This window comes from Capsicum annuum, chromosome 8 (genome assembly GCF_002878395.1).
Source record: "Capsicum annuum cultivar UCD-10X-F1 chromosome 8, UCD10Xv1.1, whole genome shotgun sequence".
Lineage (NCBI taxonomy): Eukaryota > Viridiplantae > Streptophyta > Magnoliopsida > Solanales > Solanaceae > Capsicum > Capsicum annuum.
Genome location: NC_061118.1, coordinates 132091854 through 132113509, shown reverse-complemented (window position 1 = coordinate 132113509; position 21656 = coordinate 132091854). Strand labels below are relative to the sequence as shown.

Genomic DNA, 21656 nt, shown 5'->3' with positions numbered 1-21656 from the left:
GACTTGAACCGCTTGCCCAATTTTGCACCGAACTTTCTTGTGGGCTCATTTGGAAATAATGAGAATCTTAAAAAGCCACTAAATGGACATCGATCTTTAAGCTTCTTGGCCTTCAATATTGGGGTTGTATTATTCCCTTTCGGTATGACAAACTCCAAATTGTTGGAATTTTCCTCCTCATTTCTAAAATTTATCATTTGCTTGGGTGATTCGACTTTCATCACATCCACCAAGCATAATGCTGAAAAGTGATTCAAGTGAGGTATTCTCCGTAATTTTGCAGTTGCATCCTTCTAACCCTCTTCACCCCGAATTAGGCTAGAGTCTTTATTAGAGATTGGCTTAGTTTCTTCTTTTGACTCTAGCACCATTTCCTCAATATTGGCATCATCTTTCATGGTTTGTTTGGTTGGTTGGGAAATCACCGAGGGTTGCTCATCATCAAGCTCAACATCAATATAGGGTTCTTGCTCCTCATCGTCATAGTCTTTCATTATTTTAAATGATTCCACAGACTATCATCTAAACATAATATAGAAGAATTCTTTGAATGATTGACCTCTATATCTATCTCCTCATGAATGATTGGATTTATGTCTTGATGTATATCACATACGATATCATACATTTTTTTTGGAGATCCAACATTCGTTGAAACATAGCTTCAATGCCACTCTTATCGGTGCTTTGTTCTTCCTTTTCTTGACTATAAGACCTATCAAACTCATAAGAAAAACAAGAATTTAGGTTAGCACAATAGGGGGAGAGGGCATTTAGGCAATCACTCCAATGTCCATCTTGACCACCACATAAAGAAAATCACACTTCCGATAGGATAGAGATGATGCATACATCTTTCTCCGGGGAACATATCTATAATCTTGCCAAAAGTGAGGTCCATCACAATATGGACATGGATCATCAAGAGAAGATTTCTAACTACCAAACTCATGTTCATTCTGAGATGCCATAGTAATAAGTAAACTAAAATAAAAATCTACCTAACACAAGAAATAAAAGAAAACTAAAAACAAATATTTACACGTTTGAATTCAAACAAGTAGGCAAAAATTTCAAACCAACTTAATACACCAAATTATTCCCCGACAATGGCGTTATTTCTTATAATGCTCAACTTACACGTCAATTTAGTGTAAGGCGGTCGTCGTCAATAAATGTACCCAACTTTGAAGTCAGGGTCGAATCCATGAGGAATAATGTGAGTGGCGATTAAACTAATTTGAAACTATAGCTACAAGTTAAATTTAAAAAAATATTGCAAAAAGATAAAATGGAGGTTTTATCAATCAAACAATAATTAAAGTTTCGACTTGCTTCAGAACTCAAAGATAAAATCTCAATGGTTCAAATCAATGATAAAGAGAAACTAGGGTTGTGATCGCTATGATTATTAATCCCCATTAAATAACAACTGTAGTGTTAGGTTCTCGTAACTTGTAAGAAACACCAAACTATCAGCTTCGACAATCCATCTAAGTGTTTCTCAACCTACTTAGATGTTGAAATCCCTAATTCTCTCAAACTTAAGAAATCATTCTATTCATACTGATTTTATCTCAAGTTGATCAATCTTGTTACAGCATTAATCATTAGATAGGAGCTTAAACTTCCCTAATCCTTGTTGATAATTTGCTACCTTTAGTTTATTTCTCAATTCGAGCAAGTCAACATAAGGCGGGATTTATTATTTGCAACCAATAAATAACAATCATAATAAAGTAATTATCAAAATGTCTCCACAATCACTCAAACTCTAACCAACTATTAAATCCATAGGGTAATAATCATAGATCCCACAACCCCAGTTATGGGTTTTAGTTCCACATGAGAAAGAAAGAGATAGAAACAATTATAATCATCATTCAAAGTAATTAAGCTTACAAAAGATGAAGTCTAAAGTTGATTCTCTTCTAAATTCAAGAGAAAATTTCCACAACCAAATCAAAGAGTTGAAAAATTGAATTCTAAGTTAAGAGAGCCAAAAAGAAAAGTAAACTCCCTTGGAATAAGTTCCAGATGTTCCGCCCCTTATGATTAGAAAATCCTAACATATGCTTTAAATACTTCATCCTAATTATGGAAACAAAATCATAGATCACAGTATTTTCTCGAACAGACGACGACATGTGTGACGGCTTATCAGGAGTCTGATGCCTTATCAAGAATGTCGTCAGCTCCTCTTCACATTTGAACAAGTTTTGTTTTCAGCTGATAATGAAGCCTAATGGATTATCAGACATATGATGACTTATCATAATTGTAGTCGCTTCTTTACTTCAAGTACTCAAGCACCGCCTAAGCCTGAAGATGAGCCTAACGGCTCATCACATCTCTGACGGCTCATCATAGGCTGTCGTCATTTCTTCCAGTTGAATCTCATTATTTATCTAAGGCTGACGAAAACTCTAATAGCTTATCATAAGGCTGATAACTTATCATACAAGTCGTCAGCTATACTTCCCTCTTTACTTGCTCAGAAATCAACTCTTTTATTTCCATTATTGCTGGTTCTCTTGCATCTTGACTTTTATTGTAATATCAAAGAGAAGATAATTAAAAATGATAAAAGTTGCTTAAGACTTGCAATTATTCTCAGTTAAAAGCCTCAAATATGTTAGCATCTGTTCACACATCAAACACCCCTAAAAGAAGCACTCGGATCTGTTGCAGTTTGAGGTTGTTCATGAAAGCTTCAACATTAGACTGACCTTGCCTAACTACTTTTCTTATAGATGTTGCTCCAGCCAATTCCTTCTTTATTAACTCCACTGTTGGGTCTTCTTTTGTATCAACAATACCTAGAGTAAGAAAAGAAGTCATCCCCAACTCATCAATAGTAGGCACGATCCAAGGATTCATAATCTATAAAGATATAAGGCATTTAAATCATATAATAATAATTTGCAGTCAGTTGAGTTACATGTTAACACAGCTAACTTTGCAACAGACGATCTAGCTGCCGCAATAGACGATCTGTATGTCGCAATAAATTGACAATATATTACATCAGATTACCCATTTATTGCATAATTTATAGTAGATGGGTAATTTGTTGAGTCGGGTTCAGAGAACCAAAACAATAAATGGTTAATCTGTTGTGAAATATGGATCACCTATCACAATAGATTACCCATCTATTACCCCAGTTGCAGTTGATGGGTAATCTGTTGCAACAGATGACCCATCTATAACAACATATGGAACATCTATTTCAATATCTTAGATTCTTTGAGGAAAATTATTTTATTTGAAAGAAGACGTAATGCATCATTCAGAGGGCTAAATAGATCAACCTCCTGCTCCTTAATATTTTTTTGCTGCCCTTTACAGCTGCCAACCACCTAAGAAACTTAGATGAGAAACCTTATTCGGGTAATCCTTGAACTGCTTTCGGAGGGGAGGAATGGCTTCACATGCCCAAGCCTAAAAAATGTAAACAGGAAGCAAGCAAAAAGAGTCATAATTTAACTATATTCGATATAAATTAATGGATGAATAAAAATAGTGATCAAATTTACCATGAAAGCCCAAGAAAAGTCATATAATGTAATCGTCCCTGTGGATAGCTTTGTTAGTAAATATTGGATAGTTAAGTAGTAGTTTTCATATCCCCAGAGATAATCATTGAATTTCTCAAAATCATTAGTAAACGCTAACAAATCATCTTCTATGACTTTCCTGACGTCTCTTACCAATAAAACGGAATGGACAAACCAAACTAAGCACAATTTCTCCATGTAGTGCTTTGGTATGTCTTTATCCTTGGGATCTGCCATCAAATCCTCTGCTTTGTAGCTGCTACGTCCAACAATTCCCAACAACCCACCTTTTTTCCCTTGCATCTGTTGGACCTTTTGTGGGGTGTTTCCTTGATGAGAGGTTCTTCTCGACGGTCGCATCTTAAGCCAGTCACTATGTCAAACTCTTTCAATCCAAACAAACCGACATGCCACATTAGTTGATCTAGATTTCATCCATCTTTGATTTCCCTTCTTTGGATCTTTATCATCCCCCGCTTACTTAATTCTGCGCTTGAGAAGACCATATACCATGCTCATTGGGAAACGAAGAGTGCATTCCTCAAGCAGATCAAGAAAGTATGCAAAGTAGCTCTTGTTAAAAAGTCTATCTATGTTTTTATTCTTCATAATACTCCTAAATTCATCAAAATGTTTCCCCAACTAATATTTAAGTACAAGATCCCCAGTTAATTTGTTAGGGTTATCCATCGGCATCGCAACTCGAAACCTGTCAATACTAATCGTTTTGATAGGATAATGCTGGAATTCCAATATTAATTCATGCCCCATTGGTGAGAAGAAGTTATCACTTTTTTCGGCTTCATTTTACCCTGACTGAGATTGTTTAGGAAGTTCATCCGAATCTATCTGTACTCCAGCCATTGTTGTTGGGTGATCAGAAGTTGATTCACTTTTAGTTTCTTTTCTTTTGGGAGACATCTTTTAACTACAAAAAATACATTGCATTTGATGTCTACATAATACACAAATTTTAATAAATTATTCTACGCCACCTTACAAAAAAATTCTCCAACGGATAACCCATCAGTTGGAATAGATGGGGAATCTGTTTGAAGACCTATTTAATATCTCCCAACAGATCTTCCACCTATTACAATAGATGGACCACCAACACCACAACCAATGCCACCACCAATGCCACCAATACCAACACCAAAACCACCGACACCACCAACAATATCCACCAACAATACCATAAACACCATCCAACAATACCACGATAGTCAACAAAACACTGAGACAAAAACTAGGGTTTTCTCGGGTGCTTCCTACTTTTTTAGCATCAAAACACAAAATTGTTAACCCATTCTCGAAGATAATACAACTAAAAGTCTTTTTTTATCATTAACTAAAACTACCTAATTTTTAGAATAAATAAAAAATGTAGAACTCTTCTCAAACTCTATTACCTATAAAGACAGAGAAAACAATGGATAGAAGTGAGAATGAAGTCAAAAATAATAACTATGTGGTCGAAAATGGGAAGAAAATCTGTCTGTTTTGAAGGATTGAACAATATGTTGAGTAGTTATTATCTGTATTATTGAGAGAGAGAGAGAGAGAAGAGTGAGAACTTGAGATTTGAAATGAGGAAAAGTTTTTCCCACAAATGGATGATATGTATGGGTTGATTTGTAATTTTGGAAAAGAATAACAAGTTTTGAAATTGTTAATTTGGTTTGAATTGATCTTAATTAATTTTTAAAATTTCAAAAGATATAGTTTTTAAAATATTAAGTTAATGAGAACTCATTTCAACTCAGAGTGATCGATCGACGACTCAGGTCGGGATGAACGCAATACCAACACCATACAATTGCAATGACTCAATTGAAATTGTAGTTGACCTTATGAGATCATTCATTCCTAGTTTCACCTAAATCAATTTAGGTAATATTAATCTTAAAATTAAGTTAATGAGAACTCATTTCTATTTAGAGTGATCGATCGATGACTCAGGTCGGGATGAACGCAATACCAATATCATGCAATTGCAACAACTCAATTGAAGTTGCAGTTGACCCTATGAGCTCATTCATCCCAAGTTCTACCTAAATTAATTTAGGTACTATTAATATTAACATTAAGTTAATGAGAACTCATTTCAAATCAGAGTAATCGATTAACGACTCGGGTCGGGATGAACGCAATACCAACACCATGCAATTGCAATGACTCAATTGAAGTTATTATTGACCCTAGGAACTCATTCATCCCTAGTTCCACCTAAATCAATTTATGTAATATTAATCGTAAAATTAAGATAATGAGAACTCATTTCAACTCAGAGTGATCGATCGACGAATCAGGTCAGGATGAACGCAATACCAACACCATATAATTGCAATGACTCAATTAAAGTTGTAGTTGACCCTATGAGCTCATTCATCCCTAGTTCAACCTAAATCAATTTAGGTACTATTAATCTTAACATTAAGTTAATGAGAACTCATTTCAATTCAGAGTGATCGATCGACGACTCGGGTCAAGATAAACACAATACCAACACCACACAATTGCAATGACTCAATTGAAGTTATTGTTGACCCTATGAGCTCATTCATCCCTAGTTCCACCTAAATCAATTTAGGTACTATTAATCTTAACATTGATGTAATGAGAACTCATTTTAACTCAGATTGATTGATCAATGACTCAAGTTGAGATGAACGCAATACCAATACTATGCAATTGCAACGACTCAATTGAAGTTGTAGCTGACCCTATAAGCTTATTCATACCTAGTTCCATCTAAATCAATTTAGGTACTATTAATATTAACATTAAGTTAATGAGAACTCATTTCAACTCAGAGTGATCGATCGACGACTCAGGTCGGGATGAATGCAATACCAACACCATGCAATTACAATAACTCAATTAAAGTTATTGTTGACCTTATGAGATCATTCATCCATAGTTCCACCTAAATCAATTTATGTACTATTAATCTTAACATTAAGTTAATGAGAACTCATTTCAACTCAGAGTGATCAATCGATGACTCGAGTTAGGATAAATGCAATACTAACACCATGTAATTGCAAAGACTCAATTAAAGTTGTTGACCCTATGAACTCATTCATCCCTAGTTCCAACTAAATAAATTTAGGTACTATCTTAACATTAAGTAAATGAGAACTCATTCATCCCTAGTTCCATCTAAATCAATTTAGGTACTAGCTTAACATTAAGTTAATGAGAATCTTTTTAACTCAGAGCGATCGATCGACGAATCGAGTCGGGATGAACACAATACCAACACCAGGCAATTGCAAAGACTCAATTGAAGTTGTAGTTGACCCTATGAACTTATTCATTCATCCCTAGTTCCACCTAAATCAATTGCAATAAAATCTATTGGAACAAACAAATGAGCTATTGGAAATTTCTAACCGATATTTATATCTGTTGCAATAGATGACATATCTGATTTAATTATCAATTAGACATTTGCATTTGTTGTGATAGATGACTGAGCTGTTGGAAATTTTCAAACAAATATTAATATCTGTTGTAATAGATGATATATCTAATTTTATTATCCAATGGACATTTTCATCTATTATCATAGATGACTGAGTTGTTGGGACATTTAAACAGATATTGATATTGTTGTAATAGATGACATATCTGATTTAATTATCAAAAGAACATTTGCATCTGTGAGCTGTTAGGATTTTTAAACAGATATTTGTATCTATTGTAACAGATGACTATGTTATTGAGATTTTTAAATAGATATTTCTATCTATTACAATAGAGGACATATCTGTTTGAAAATCTTTCTTTCTTTTAATTTTAAAGCAAGTTTTTGTTCGAGTAGATAAAGCAGTACTACAAAATGCGGTAAAAATGAAGAGTTTCTTGGATAACTCAAAAATGAGTTCATTGAGTAGTATTATCTTGCCTTTTCAATGTCACTAGTCTTCCTCCTGTCCCTCAAATTATTAATGAATATTAATTATATTAATTAATAAATATTGAAACCCACGTCTACATACACAATACATCTAGAATTATCTCATCTCTCCTTCAGCTTTAGCCCTAAATTTATTTTATTCATCTTTCATCTTTTCTTTCTCTTCTCTTTAGGGTTATCACAATCTTTTTTCTCTCTTTTCTATTCTCTTTCTCATAAAGATCTTTTTGGATCTAAACCGATCTATATCTTTCCTCGACTAAAATTCTTGTTTTGATCCCCTTTTGACATTAAGGTATGATTCACTATTGCTCTTTCATTCTCGTCTTCTTCTTCGCAAGTTATTTACATCTATTTTTTTATTTAATTACTATTTACCTATATCATATTTATTTAAAAAATTTGAAGAAACTTTTAAGTGTTGAATAAATAAGCAGGGAATTTTTTTTACAATATGCAAAAAAAGTATTATGTTGGGAGAAGTTTAAAAGCCTTATTGGCAGTATCCTTTTTTTTGTATCTATTTTGTTTATTTCTTTGCTGTTTATGCTGTTATTGATGTTGTTGGTGGGGTTGGCATTTTTGGAACATCTGATGTGGTGTTGTTGATGGTGTTGGAACAAAGAATGTTGCTTCTTTGTTATTGTTGATGTTGTTAATGGTGTTGGAATAAATATTGTTGTTTCTTTGTTGTTGATGTTTTTTATTTATTATTTATTTGTAGTTTATGCTGTTATTGATGCTGCAACAGACAGAGAAACTGTTGGAACAAATCAAAACACCAGCAAGGCTAGTTTGATGTATTCTAACAAACTCCATATCTGTTGCAACAGACTTCATATCTGTTGCATCAGACTCTATATTTGTTACAATAGACTCTACATCTGATGCAACAGACTCTACATCTAATGTAAAAGACTCTATATCTATTGCAATAGATGGATAATGTTCTTTCTGTGATGTCACTTTTTTTCCTCTTCTTTGTAGATATAAGAAACTGAAAGCTAATCAACTTTTTCCCGACCATCACAAAAGGCTGCAATAAAGATGGATTCAGAGGAATAAGCTACATGTAGGTGGAACCACTTCATATGTGGGAGGTATGTATTACTGATAATGTTATCATGGAAACACAGATAGAGTACACTAATTTTGTGAATGTTGTTTTTACCGATTAGTCATAAATTATTCAAATAAGATACCTACAATTTTATAGTTAAATTTGGTAGGTCCGAACTGATAAGGCTGAGGGACCATGAATATGGTTTGGATACCTTATTAAGATTTAATGTCGGTTATTGCTCATGTTTATGTGTCAAGCATTATGAAGGGATTAAGTTTTGGTGTTATTATAAAGAGATTTAATAGTGATTGGACTAACTTTTAGGATGCATTAGACTCTAAGAAGGCCTTTAAAGCCTAGCACTGTATCTAACAAGAATAGAAAACCAATATAGTTATTACCCTAGCGCAAATTATATGGTTGGGTTGCTCGGGGTGATGATTATACTAAAGAAGGTGCGGTAGGAGAATGCCTTCAAGGGAAAATGGGTGGTTGATGAAATACTATATCATCTGAGAGATAATTGAAGAGGATACATAGTGTAGAAAGTAACTTCTAACGAACCTGGCCGATGAAATTATCTTCAAACATGAGAAATCTATATTAAGTGCAAATATGAAATTGTATCCAGTAATGAAAAATCCATCTGTTGTTTGTCTAAGAGAACAATAGTGCAGATGGTCACTTTGCTAGGGAGCTACGACTAGGTAGCATGGTCGGAACATCACCTAGATAGAAAATAGCAGACGACCAAGAAAGTAGCCTTACAGGCATCGAAGGTTGAAATGATGTACAGTAAGTCTAGAAAACTTGCACCAATAACAACTATAGTTAAAGTAAGGAATCTAAGTGAAGGCGTTAATTTCTAAATTTTAAATTGCCTCCCATGCCTTTTTGTTTGTAGTTCCGATTAGGTCCACTACTATTGACCAGATCGGAACCACAAAAAATATTGAAAGGTAAATTGAGTATCATTACTTTCTTAGCAATATGGTTATAATTGATTATGTTTTATAGCCTTAGCATGCTTTCAACATATCCTAGAGAAGATCAGAGGCTTGCTCTAGTATGTAAATTTTGATAATTTTTAAGTTTACCTTCATCTTTCTGATTTGATATTCAAGTTTGTCGTTACCATCTTTGAATTTGGTAAAGAGTTCCTAATATTTTGTGAGAACAATCAGGAACACCATCTTCGAAGTTGAGGCATTCTAGAAGTCCTTCAAAACATTTTCTTCAAAAGTTTTAAAGGATACATGTAGGGTTGTTGTGTATGTTTTTAGGTCAAAATATGTTGATGCACACTCAAGATGTAGTCCCAACCATTGAACAACTCACTTTTATCAAGCGTTGCTCTATGCATATTTCTCAACCAACCTTCAAGGAATTTGATAAATTAATAAGTAAGGAGTTATGTAATGTTTGATCTAAACTGACTCTACCAAGCCTACCAAATGTTACGTAACACCAGGCTCATTACCCCATAAAAAACTTTCCCCGAGTTAGTGCACAAAACAAATGAGCTCAATCTCTCAACCTTTCTACTGATCGTTCTTCTCCAATATAGATGACAAGATATCCACCATCCAAAAGTCTACACCATCGCCAGAAATGCTTACCAGGGCATAAGTCTTCAGAAGGCATCAATAGTAATCTCTCAATATCAAGTGATATTGAGAGATTCCTAGTCATGCCTTCCCAAGACTTTCACTATGGCAAGAATTTCTGCTGATGATAAGATATCCACCATAAAAAAGTCTACACTGTCAGCAAAAATTCTTCCTAGAGCGAAAGTCTTCAGAAGGAATTAGTAATAATCTCTCAATATCAAGGAAGTCTTGTACAAAAGTCTTTAGAAGACATTTGAAAATAAGGAAGTTTTCAGCAATGACTACATATAATTACCATCAAAAACCTCACTAGATTCTCTCCTCATTCAAAAGAAAAAGGCAGAAATATTTTCATTTGCATTTGCATGTTATTTATTTAACAAACCAAACAAAGATGAACTAAATCTAGCATTAGTTCATCTTTGAATGCTAGATTTAGTTCATATTTTTTTGGTTATTAAACATATAAAATGCGAATGCAAATAAAAATATTCCTGCCTTTTTTTTTGTACGAGGAGTGAATCTAGTGAGGTTGGTGATGCCATAATTATGTGTAGTCATTGCTAAAAACTTTCTTATTTTTGAATGTATTCTAAAGACTTTCGTACAAGACTTCCTTGATATTGAGAGATTACTACTAATACCTTCTGAAGACTTTTTCTCTAGTAAGATTTCTACTAATGGTGTAGACTTTTGTATGGTAGATATCTTGTCATCTGCAGAAATTCTTGTCGTACTGAAAGTATTAAGAAGGCATGACTAGGAATCTCTCAATATCACTTGATATTGAGAGATTACTGTTGATGCCTTCTAAAAACTTACGCCCTATCAAACATTTCTGATGATGGTGTAGACTTTTGCATGGTGGATATCTTGTCATCTATATTAGAGAAGAGCGATCAATAGAAAGGTTATGACATTGAGTTCATTTGATTTGTCCACTAACTCGAGCAAAGTTTTTTAATTGGGTAATGATCCTGGAGTTACGTAATGTTTGATAGGCTTGGTATAGTTAATTAAGATCAAACGTTATGTAACTCCTTGCTTATTAATTTATCAAATCCTTTGAAGGTTGGTTGAACAAGCTACATTGAGAAACACTCGATTAAAGTGAGTTGTTCAACAGTTGGGACCACATCTTGAGTGTGCATCAACATATTTTGACCTAAAACAAACACAGCGACCCTCTATGTATCCTTTAATGCTTTTGAAGTAAGTGTTCTAAAGGCCTTCTTTAATGCCACAACTTTGAAGGTAGTTTTCCTTATAGAGCTCACAAGAGACCAAGAACTCTATACCAACTTCAAAGACGACAACGACAAACTTGGATACCAAATCAGCAAACTGGAGGCAAGCTTGAAAATTATTGGGATTCACATACTACAGCAAGCCTCTGATCTTCTCCAAAAAATGTTGAAAGCATGCTATAGCAAGAAAACACATTCAATTAATCCATATTGCTAAGGAAGTAATGATACTCAATTTGCCTTTCAATCTTGTTTGTGGTTTCGATTAGGTCAATAGCAGTGGACCTAATCGGAACCACAAACAAGAAGGCATGGGATGCAATTTAAAATTCAAAAATTGCCACCTTCACCTAGTTTCCTTACTTTAATTGCAGCTTCTGTTGGCGTAAGTTTTCTAGACTTACTGTACATCATTTCAATCATAGATGCTCGTAAGGCTGCTTTCTTGGTCTTCTACTATTTTCTATCTAGGTGATAATCCCGACCACGCTACCTAGTCATAACTCCCTAGCAAAGTGTCCATCTATATTATTTTTCTTTCAAAGAGACAACAAACAAATTTACATTACTGGATACACTTTCATATTTGCACTTGATTCAGATTTCTCATGTTTTAAGATAATTTCATCGGCCAAATTCGCTAGAAGTTACTTTCTACCCTATTTTTCTTCTTTAATTAGCTCTCAGATGATATAGTCTTTCATCAACTCTCCTTTTCTTTGCAGGTATTCTCCTTCGGCTCCTTCTGGCATATAATTATCTTCTCGATTAATCCTTTCATATAAATTTAGGCCAGTGAAATTTCTATTGGTTTTCCGTTCTTGTTTGATGTAGTTCAAGGCTTCGAAGGAATTCTCAGAGTCCAATGCACACTTAAAATTAAGTCCAATCGCTATTGGATCTCTGCAATGACACCAAGTATTGATCCCTTCTCAAAACATGAGCAACAACCATTAGTAATTCATAACATGGTATCTGAACCATCTTTATGGGGCCCTCAAACTTATCAATTCGAACCCATCAAACTTAACTGTACAATGCAGAATCTTGTTTAAATGATCAGTGCCTAATCGGTTAAAAACTGTATTCACAAAAACACTGTACTTTGTGTGTGTTATACCGGTGACCTTATCAGTAATACTTACTTAACTCCCACACATATGATAGTGGATCCATCTGCACACACCTTATTTTTCCTAACCCATCTATTGCTTAAATTGAATAAACAAACGACTAGTAAGTTGAACCAGATGCCACATCTGTTTAAATTGTGAAACAATTGCAGACATATGTTACGACAGATGATCAATCTGTTGCAACATATGACATATCTGTTGGAAAAGCAAACAGATATATCCATCTATTACAACGGATTGTCAATATATTATAAGTTATCTGACAGATGGAATATATTTTGCAATAGATTACCCATTTGTTAGATTTATTTTAAAGTAATTTTCTTTTCTTTTCGAAATACAATAAAAGATAAAATGTTGTATTTAGATCCATTTTTTTTATTTTACATATTTGAAAATTCATCATTTTTATTTAATGAAGGGATATGAACAGTCGTGACTTTTCGTTTGACTAACCCCTTCCAATTCAATCATTTATAAATAGGTCCCTCCGGCCTCCTTACTCACTCTCACTCATTCATTCTACTACACTTATAATACAAATTTGGTTGATCCAGATTCATACCAGAATATTCATATCGAGTCCTTGTGGGAACTTCAAAGGCATTTTGATGAACTTCAGAGGAATTTGGCCGACTTCAGAGCAAGGATGAGGAGGGCCCTGCTGCTGCCGGATGAAAATTGTCCGGTTGACAATAATAATAGTAATAATAATAATAATAATAATAATGATAATAATAATAATAATAGTAGTAATAATTATTAGGTTATGTTTTTTCTTTTAGCGTATGTATGTTTGTATTTTCCTCCTTTTGTATATCGGATCTACCCAAGGGATTCAAAAATCTATGTTTGTACATGGTGGTCGACTTTGAATTTTTAATTCTTATTTAGTATTTAATTATCATTCTACTTTTTCCTTATTCTCAGCATGTCGACGAAGGTTAATCTGATGCGCCAGATCGATCATATGTTGCAACAGGTGGTTATTGATAAAAAAGGGTTATTATTATTGAGAGGGTAAAAAGACATGACTTTTCAATTATTTAATATGAAAAATGGTTCGTAAATAAATAATAAGGAAATAAATGATAAACACAATTTATAACCATAATAGAATGATTATTTAATTTTAATAACTGATCATGACTCTTCGACATATTTGTTTTTAAATTTGTCTTTTTAATTTATATAATAAAAAAGTCACCAAATTTGGATTAAAAATATATATTGATTATTAAGAAAGATAGCTTATATGTGCAACAGATATATTATCTGATGCAACAGATTATCGATTTGTCGCAACAAATGGTAATCCGTTGTCATAGATGGGTTATCTAATACAACATATATGTAATTTGTTGCCACAACTGAATAAAAATGGTTACTGAAAAGAACTTATCAAGTCATAACTTTTCACAGTAATAAAAAAGTCACCAATTTGAATATAATTAATAAATGGAGGTGAACAGTCACACTTATTGTTTTTGAATCTGTTTTTTTAATTTATATAATAAAAAAGTCACCAAATTTGGATTAAAGATAAGGATATGATGATTATTAAAAAGATATATGTTGCAATATATATCTGATGTAACAGATTGTAGATTTGTTGCAACATATGGTATATCTGTTGTCACAGATGGGTTATCTGATGCAATAGATATATAATTTGTTGCCACAAATCATTAAAAATGGTTAATGAAAAGAACTAATTAAGTCATAACTTTCCACAGTAATCAAAAAGTCACCAGTATTAATAAATGAAGGTGAACAGACGCGCTTTTTTATTTTTTAATCTATTTTTCATTTATATAATAAAAAAGTCACCAAATTTAGATTAATGATAAAGATATGATGATTATTAAAAATATATATGTTGCAACAGATATATTATCTAATGCAACAGATTGTAGATTTATTATAACAAATGGTATATCTGCTGCCACAGATGGGTTATCTGATGTAACAAATATATAATCTGTTGCCACAACTCAATAAAAACGGCACCAGTATTAATAAATGGAGGTGAACAGTCGTGCCTTTTTGCCTAACTCATTCAAATTCAATCCTCTATAAATAGGTTAGATCCCTCCTTACTCGTTCATTCTACTACACATATCTATTTATTTCTTGATATTGTCTTTCATATTACACCTTCAACTACTTTCTCTTTAAGGACTTGATAGTTTTTTCATCTCTGGTAAGTTTTTTTCTTGCTTTTTGTGTAAATATATGTTGTATTACTTTACTTTTGGATTCTTTTCTTTACTTTTATTTTTTGCATTTTTTGTCAATTTATGCTTGTTCTAGATATGGCTGATCCAATGTGGGATGTAGCTATTTTATGAGATGTCATACGGGAAATGCAGAGACAGGTTCATGATATACAGTGGGATTTGGCTGCTGTCAGTGTATGGATGTTGTGGGAGATCCACAGGATGAGGAGGGCACTGCTTCTACCAATTGAAGACTGGCCGGCTGGCGATAATAATAATAATGACGAAGATGATAATAATAATAATTAGATTATTTTGTTTCTTTCTTTTTAAGTCTATGTATATGTATTTTTATTTGTTTTAAGTTTAATAAAAAAATTATGTTTGATCAACTTTGACGTTTTAATTCATATTTAATTTTTATTCTGTCTATTATCTTCTCAACAAACATGTCGACGATTGGACGTAAGAAATAATTTTGAATCCAGTAGGAATAGCAAGATTTAAGATTTATCTGTTGGGTTTGTGGCAAGGGCTGCTTTGTGTTGTTCCAAACAGATAACTAGTCTGTTGCATGACTTTGACGTTTTAATTCATACTTCCTCTGTCTCAAATTAACCTGACCCAAATTGAGATGACACATTGATTAAGAAAAATGATTAATAACATGCCTAGTTTACCATAATACTCCTATTAAATGATGTTTACATTTTAATTTAAAGAAAAAGTGATTAATACAAAGGGTAAACATGGAATTTTTTTTATCTCTTCTTGATTAATGAAAAATGAAAAGTAAAATAAGAAATCAATTTAGAAAATTTGGAATGGGTAATTTTAGACCGAGGGAGTATTTAATTTTCATTCTGTCTATTATATTCTCAATAAATATGTCGACGATTGGATGTAAGAAATAATTTTGAATCCAGTAGCAATAGCAAGAGTTGAAACATATTGGTTATCTGTTAGATTTGTGGTAGGGGCCGATTTGTGTTGTTCCAAACAGATTAATCATCTGTTGTAACTGATAAGGACGGGTTATTTGAGACGAAGGAAATATTTAATTTTCATTCTATCTATTATCTTCTCAACAAACATGTCAACGATTGGACGTAAGGAATAATTTTAAATCCAGTAGCAATAACAAGTGTTGAAACACATTAATTATCTATTGGGTTTATGGCTGGGGCTGATTTATGTTATTCCAAATAGATTAATCATCTGTTGCAATAGATAAGCAGTTTGATACAGCAGATAATCAGTCTGATGTAATAGATAATCAGTCTAATGCAATAGATAATCAGTCTGATGCAACAGATAACTAGTCTGTTGCAATAGATAAATCTTCTGTTGTAACAGATTAATCATCTGATGCATCAGATGAATGATCTGTTTAAATTGTAGGCACTTATGTTGGATTATGATCGGGTTCTATCCATTGTTGGAAAAACAGCAGTAACTATGTACCCAGATGAAAAATTCAAATAAAAATCATAATTTTACTTACCAAAATCACCTATGAAGTAATGACAAAGTGGAAAGTGATGTAGGAAATAAAATTTGACCTAATAAATTGGTCAGATAACAGTAGTAGTGGTAACAACAACAACAACAATGGTAGACAAGAAGAAGATGAAGATGATGTAATAAAGCAGAAGATGATGAATAAAGCAGCAACAACAATAAACAATAATAATCGTGAAGAAAGAGAAAACAACAACTGATGAGAAAAGAGAGAAACATGCTTTTTTCCTCTGTTTCCTGTTATATTAACTAATATTTAGATCAAAGTGTAAATTAAAAAACTTGTGGGTTATTTTTAAATTTTTCCAACTTTCTTAATCCATAATAAAGTAATTGTCACCTCCACTCAATAATTAAGACTTGTGTCACCTACACTTCATTTTAAAGCTCTTTTATCACCTACAACCTAAAGCCCCATGCTACTTTATGTAATTTTTCCTACTTAAAAGTACTTCTAAAATTGGGTCAAATTATTGTTTTCTCCTTTAATTATATCTAGTCTTAATTTTCCTCATGAAATTTGCTATTTAATAATTTTTACCCTAAATGTTGTTATCCTAGAAAAGTGGGATATATTTGCATATCATATTAATTATTGTTCACATCACATTTTTAAAACTAAATATATTTTTATACCTTTTAAAATTCTCTAATTTTTTTAATCATTTTCTTTCGGGTCAAATTTGTAAAGAACTTGGTTGGAATTCCATTATTTAGGCTAACTTTTTATTTTGACTAAAACCAATGAAACTATAAGCAATTTGACTTTTACAAAATTTAGCCCAAAAAAAAAATAAAAAGATATAAAGTTAAGATAAATAGTCATTGCATCTAAAAGATTTCTACTATATAGAAAGGACGGTTAGGGACGACCAAGGGTATGGCCGTAAATATGCTCATTTTCAAGGGTAAAATTGTAAAATTATTTTTAAAACCAAACCATGAGCTTCATTTCCCTTCTAGATATTTCTCTGTCTCTCTCTGCATACAATCATACAACTCTACTTCCTCAAGCTCTAAACACCAAATCCAATCTTGGATCCAAATAACAACAAGAACACTAACTTCTTAGGATGATGCTTGGTGGTTCACTATTTTTCCATTGTTTCTCTGTCTTTAAGCGGTGATCGATAAAACGGTTAAAACGACGGTACCAAAAGTTATTGATTTACCCACCACATTGTTTGGGTATTTTTATCTTGCTTTGAACTTTGTTATATCCCTTTGTCTTTTGCATTTTCAACTGTAAAGTATGAATTTTTTTTGGTTAACAGGAATTCATGCCGAATTTAACTTATATAAACACTGATAGTATAAATAAGTTTTAAAACTGTTAATATTAAAATAACATTAAGTTGAGCTTAAATGAAGTAGTGAGGATTTATATAGCCGATTTCAACTTGTTTGTGATCGAGATGTAGGATGTGTTCGGTAGGAAGAAAAATGTTTTTTTTGGAAAATATTTTTTTGGGGAAATAAGTGAATTTTGATTTATTTTTTTGTGTTGGATAAGAAAGCACAAAATATCACAGTAAAAACACATGTACATAATCTAGACAAATACTATCGAGGGTGGGGATGGGCGTAGGGAGAATGGGATGGGGTTATGCAGTAGGGAGTGAAGATGAGGTGTGTTCGAGAGTGGGGGAGGATACAATCAATAGAGAATGTCATATGTGGTACTTTTTTCCCACTTTTATTAGGAAACAAATAAAATATTTGACCAACTGAACATACCTATGGTAGTTGTCACTGCAATGAATTTTAACCTGATATATAAGCTAAGCTGCCTTAGGTTACTAATCCTATATTTTATGGATGGTCATGTTTAGTTTATATTTTAGTGACTTGATTTTTAGTTTATAACTGGTGTATAGAAGTTAAACTTAATTTTGATAAACAAATTCCATGATAGGTTGTCCACGAGCATGACCCATTTGGAAGAGATGTTGAATTATTTCATAGGCATTTGTATGGTGATGGCAAACCAAAGCCAATATCAAAGGGTGTCGTGGGGGTAGATCTAGTTGATAGGCTTGTTATTTAGGAAGGTGATTACAAATTGGTGAAAACCCGCTTCAGTGCATTCTTTAACAATACCTTCATTCGTATCTTCAGGGCATTAGCATTACCAACTTGGTCATTATAGGTAACTGGATACTTATAAGCAAGTTTTTCTCCAGCTATAGACTTCGGGATTGGATTAACTAGGGGTGTGCATCGGTCGGTTCGATTCGATTTATCGGTTTTTGGTTTTTAAATATGTAAAACTAATAACCAACCAATAAGATATTTTCTTATCGGTTTCGATTTATCGGTTTTTGGTTTAACCAATAAGAAAATACTCATAAAATAAAAATAGTAACAATTAACATAAAAAAATGAAATCTTAGTTACCGCCAAAATCCTACGCAATGCATTTTAGTTTACAAGAATCTTCAAACTTGAACTGAATGTTAGTTCGGAAAAAAACTAAATCCTAATTGTTGGAAGCTACTAAATGCTTTAAGTTTTCTAATACGATAATACCCGAGCTTTATATTGTTCCTTTGTTTCCCTAAATAGGTTAATACTTTTTGAATCACTAAATTATGAATAAAAAGGGGCATACACACACATACACAAACATATATATATATATATATATATATATATATATATATATAAGTAATATAGATATTTATGTATATAACATAAATAGGGATAAAACAATAACTTAGTGTATCCAATAAGCTAAAACTGAAACCGAACCATTTACCCAATAATTTTTTTTATAAAACCAATAAAAAATCATTAACTCAATAACCCAATACCAATAACCCAATAGCATTTTTATCAATTTGGTTTATCGGTTCAGTTTTTGCACACCCCTAGGATTAACTGATGTGTTTGTATTTTCCATATGTTTGATGTTTCTCTTTAAGATGTTCAAACTCTAAATTGCATACGGCAGACTATCTTTGATGTTGTAGCATTGGACTATCTATGTGTGATGGTCATTATAGATGACACAGTTGCTGCTACCCCAAATATACGTATTGGTATGTATTCCCAAGCTCTTCATCAATCATTATAGATCCCTCAAAGTAGTCGTTTTTGTGCTTATTTATGTATTGAATTTTTAGTTTTAATAGCTTTTGAATATTTGTCATCCTTTATTCTATGTACTGCCCGAGTTGATTAGTATTAATTGTCAAATAACTTCATATAATATCTTATTATAAGTGGTTATGAATTACAATTAATGATCACTTAACCGAATCATAAGTTTGGAGTACAAAGGTCGATGTTTCTCCCTGTCCTCGATACAATCTTTAGTGTTTAACCTTGTCTTGTGATGTATTTACACTTAGATTAATCAATGAATTTGCCACATACTTGAAAGTGCAGGCACCCGAGTTTCCTTATTTTTTTCCTTGGAAAGCTTGTTATAGGGAAATTACCGTGTAAAATGGTTTGGATCCATACTTCTCTAAGCCATAATCTTAATTTAGGACCGTACTTACCAAGCCATCAAAATAATGGTGTGCATTTTAATGGATAGGTTTTTTGTGTTAATGTTTTGAAAATAGTTTGTATATCAATGAAAAATTATAGAATTGCTTACGATGGTATGCTCAGATTAATTTATAAGAGTATCAGAATGTTTATTGGGGATTTTTTTGTACAGTATCCATCCAAGGTTGCTCACCTGTGTCAATATTTAGTTGGTAAAGAAGGATATCTCCTAAGACTTTCCGTAAATGAGTCTGTGCGAAAATATATGGTATTGTTCATAAAGGAATAGTGTATCTTGAATCAATTTTGTCAAGACAAATCGTTACAATTTTTTCAATTTTGTCTTTGAAGTTCTGTTTGTTGATACAATTCCATTCTCATGTTGTTTTTTCCTTGTTTTTCCTTTTTTGTTCCCTATAAGACTCAACAACTTATTGATCCGAACATGTACTAGTTTGCGATTCCAACTATTATATTAGTTCTCAAGGGCCTCTCACATGTTTGACACACCCTTCCGTTTTCAAATTTCATCCAAGAAGACAATTATGTACGCTCTCTTACTAGCATTTTAGCAATTTATATCAGGGAAGAAAGGAGATTATGTCTTTTCTCAATCGTAGAAAGTACAAAGAGATGGAAATGTTTGCTTTGGAAAAGAAACATGTTAGACTCTCTCCACTTGAAATGAGATTTCATCTCAGAGATTTGCTAAGATCCGGCCACCTCAAAACTGTCGAGGCACCCACAGGTTTGCTTGTTAAGGTTGTGAAGGATTAACTTAAACTTTATTCTAATTAGACAAAATTTCTCTGCGATGCTATATTGAAAAGAGCTCAGATTTCACGTGTTGTACGGTATTTTCTTCAAGATGTTATGCTAAATGTTCATGTATTTTGATGTAATTACAGAGTGGATCCACAAAATATCACCTGCGATCAAGGTGGCTCCAAGTTTTTTGCATTGAAAGGGATCATCGTGACTTGGTGAGGGACTGTTTAATTTTTTGGTGTAAAAAGTAATTTGTAGATGAAGCAGAATTAACACTTATTCTTAGACTCTCACTCTATACAAGTAGCAATTAGACTCTTAGAATCCCAGTAAGTTTGGAAAAGGATTTTCCTTTTGGTTTTTTGCTCACCTATAATTAATACATTAGTTCCTTAGTACGAGCTTTATACTAAAACAATTATGTTCTTGCACTCGAGCAGTATTGCATGTCTTGACAATTCAATAAATGGAACAAAGAAATTTGAAGTACTACCACTGGATCAATAGTTTTTTTCTTTCGCGGCCTCTCTATTTCCTTATGCTATTTTTTAACCATTTAGTTCTCAAGAATTGTGTCTTATAATTAACAAGAGTGTGGAGAGTGATTCTTGTTTGTAAATAACTTATCTATATTCGGTGCGTGCACGATTTTGTTGAACTCGCAGAGACAAAATTAAATAATTTAGAAAGTTATTCTATATCTGATGTTGAATAATGTAATAAAAGTTAATTTTTGGGTTATGATTTAACATCCTTTTTATGGGTTATGGTTTAACATTCATATCATTTTCTTTATACCTTTTTTCCTTGATCATGAATCTGTAGATATTTCTTAACTTAACCATGGAAAAAATGAATGTAAAATGATAACATGTGACATGCATTTAGTTACACCAGGTGCAAGTAAGACTTCTTCTTAGCTTGATAATGTAAAAAGCTAAACCAATGTTGTGTAGTGGTTCCATCTTATATATGGCATGTTCTTCGTAATTATTAAAGTTGTTAAGAATCTACAAGAATCTTTTTAAGGATCTGAAGCTGTAAATATATTATTAGTCCGTATAATTATGATGAGAATCTGTGAGAATCTGTGAATTTGATATCATTCT

At 32.5% G+C, this 21656-nt stretch overlaps 1 pseudogene; it reads left to right on the top strand.

Annotated features, from left to right (window-relative positions):
• Positions 1–14907: 14907 nt before the first annotated feature.
• Positions 14908–21656, top strand: part of LOC124886644 — a 65973-nt pseudogene continuing 59224 nt past the window's right edge.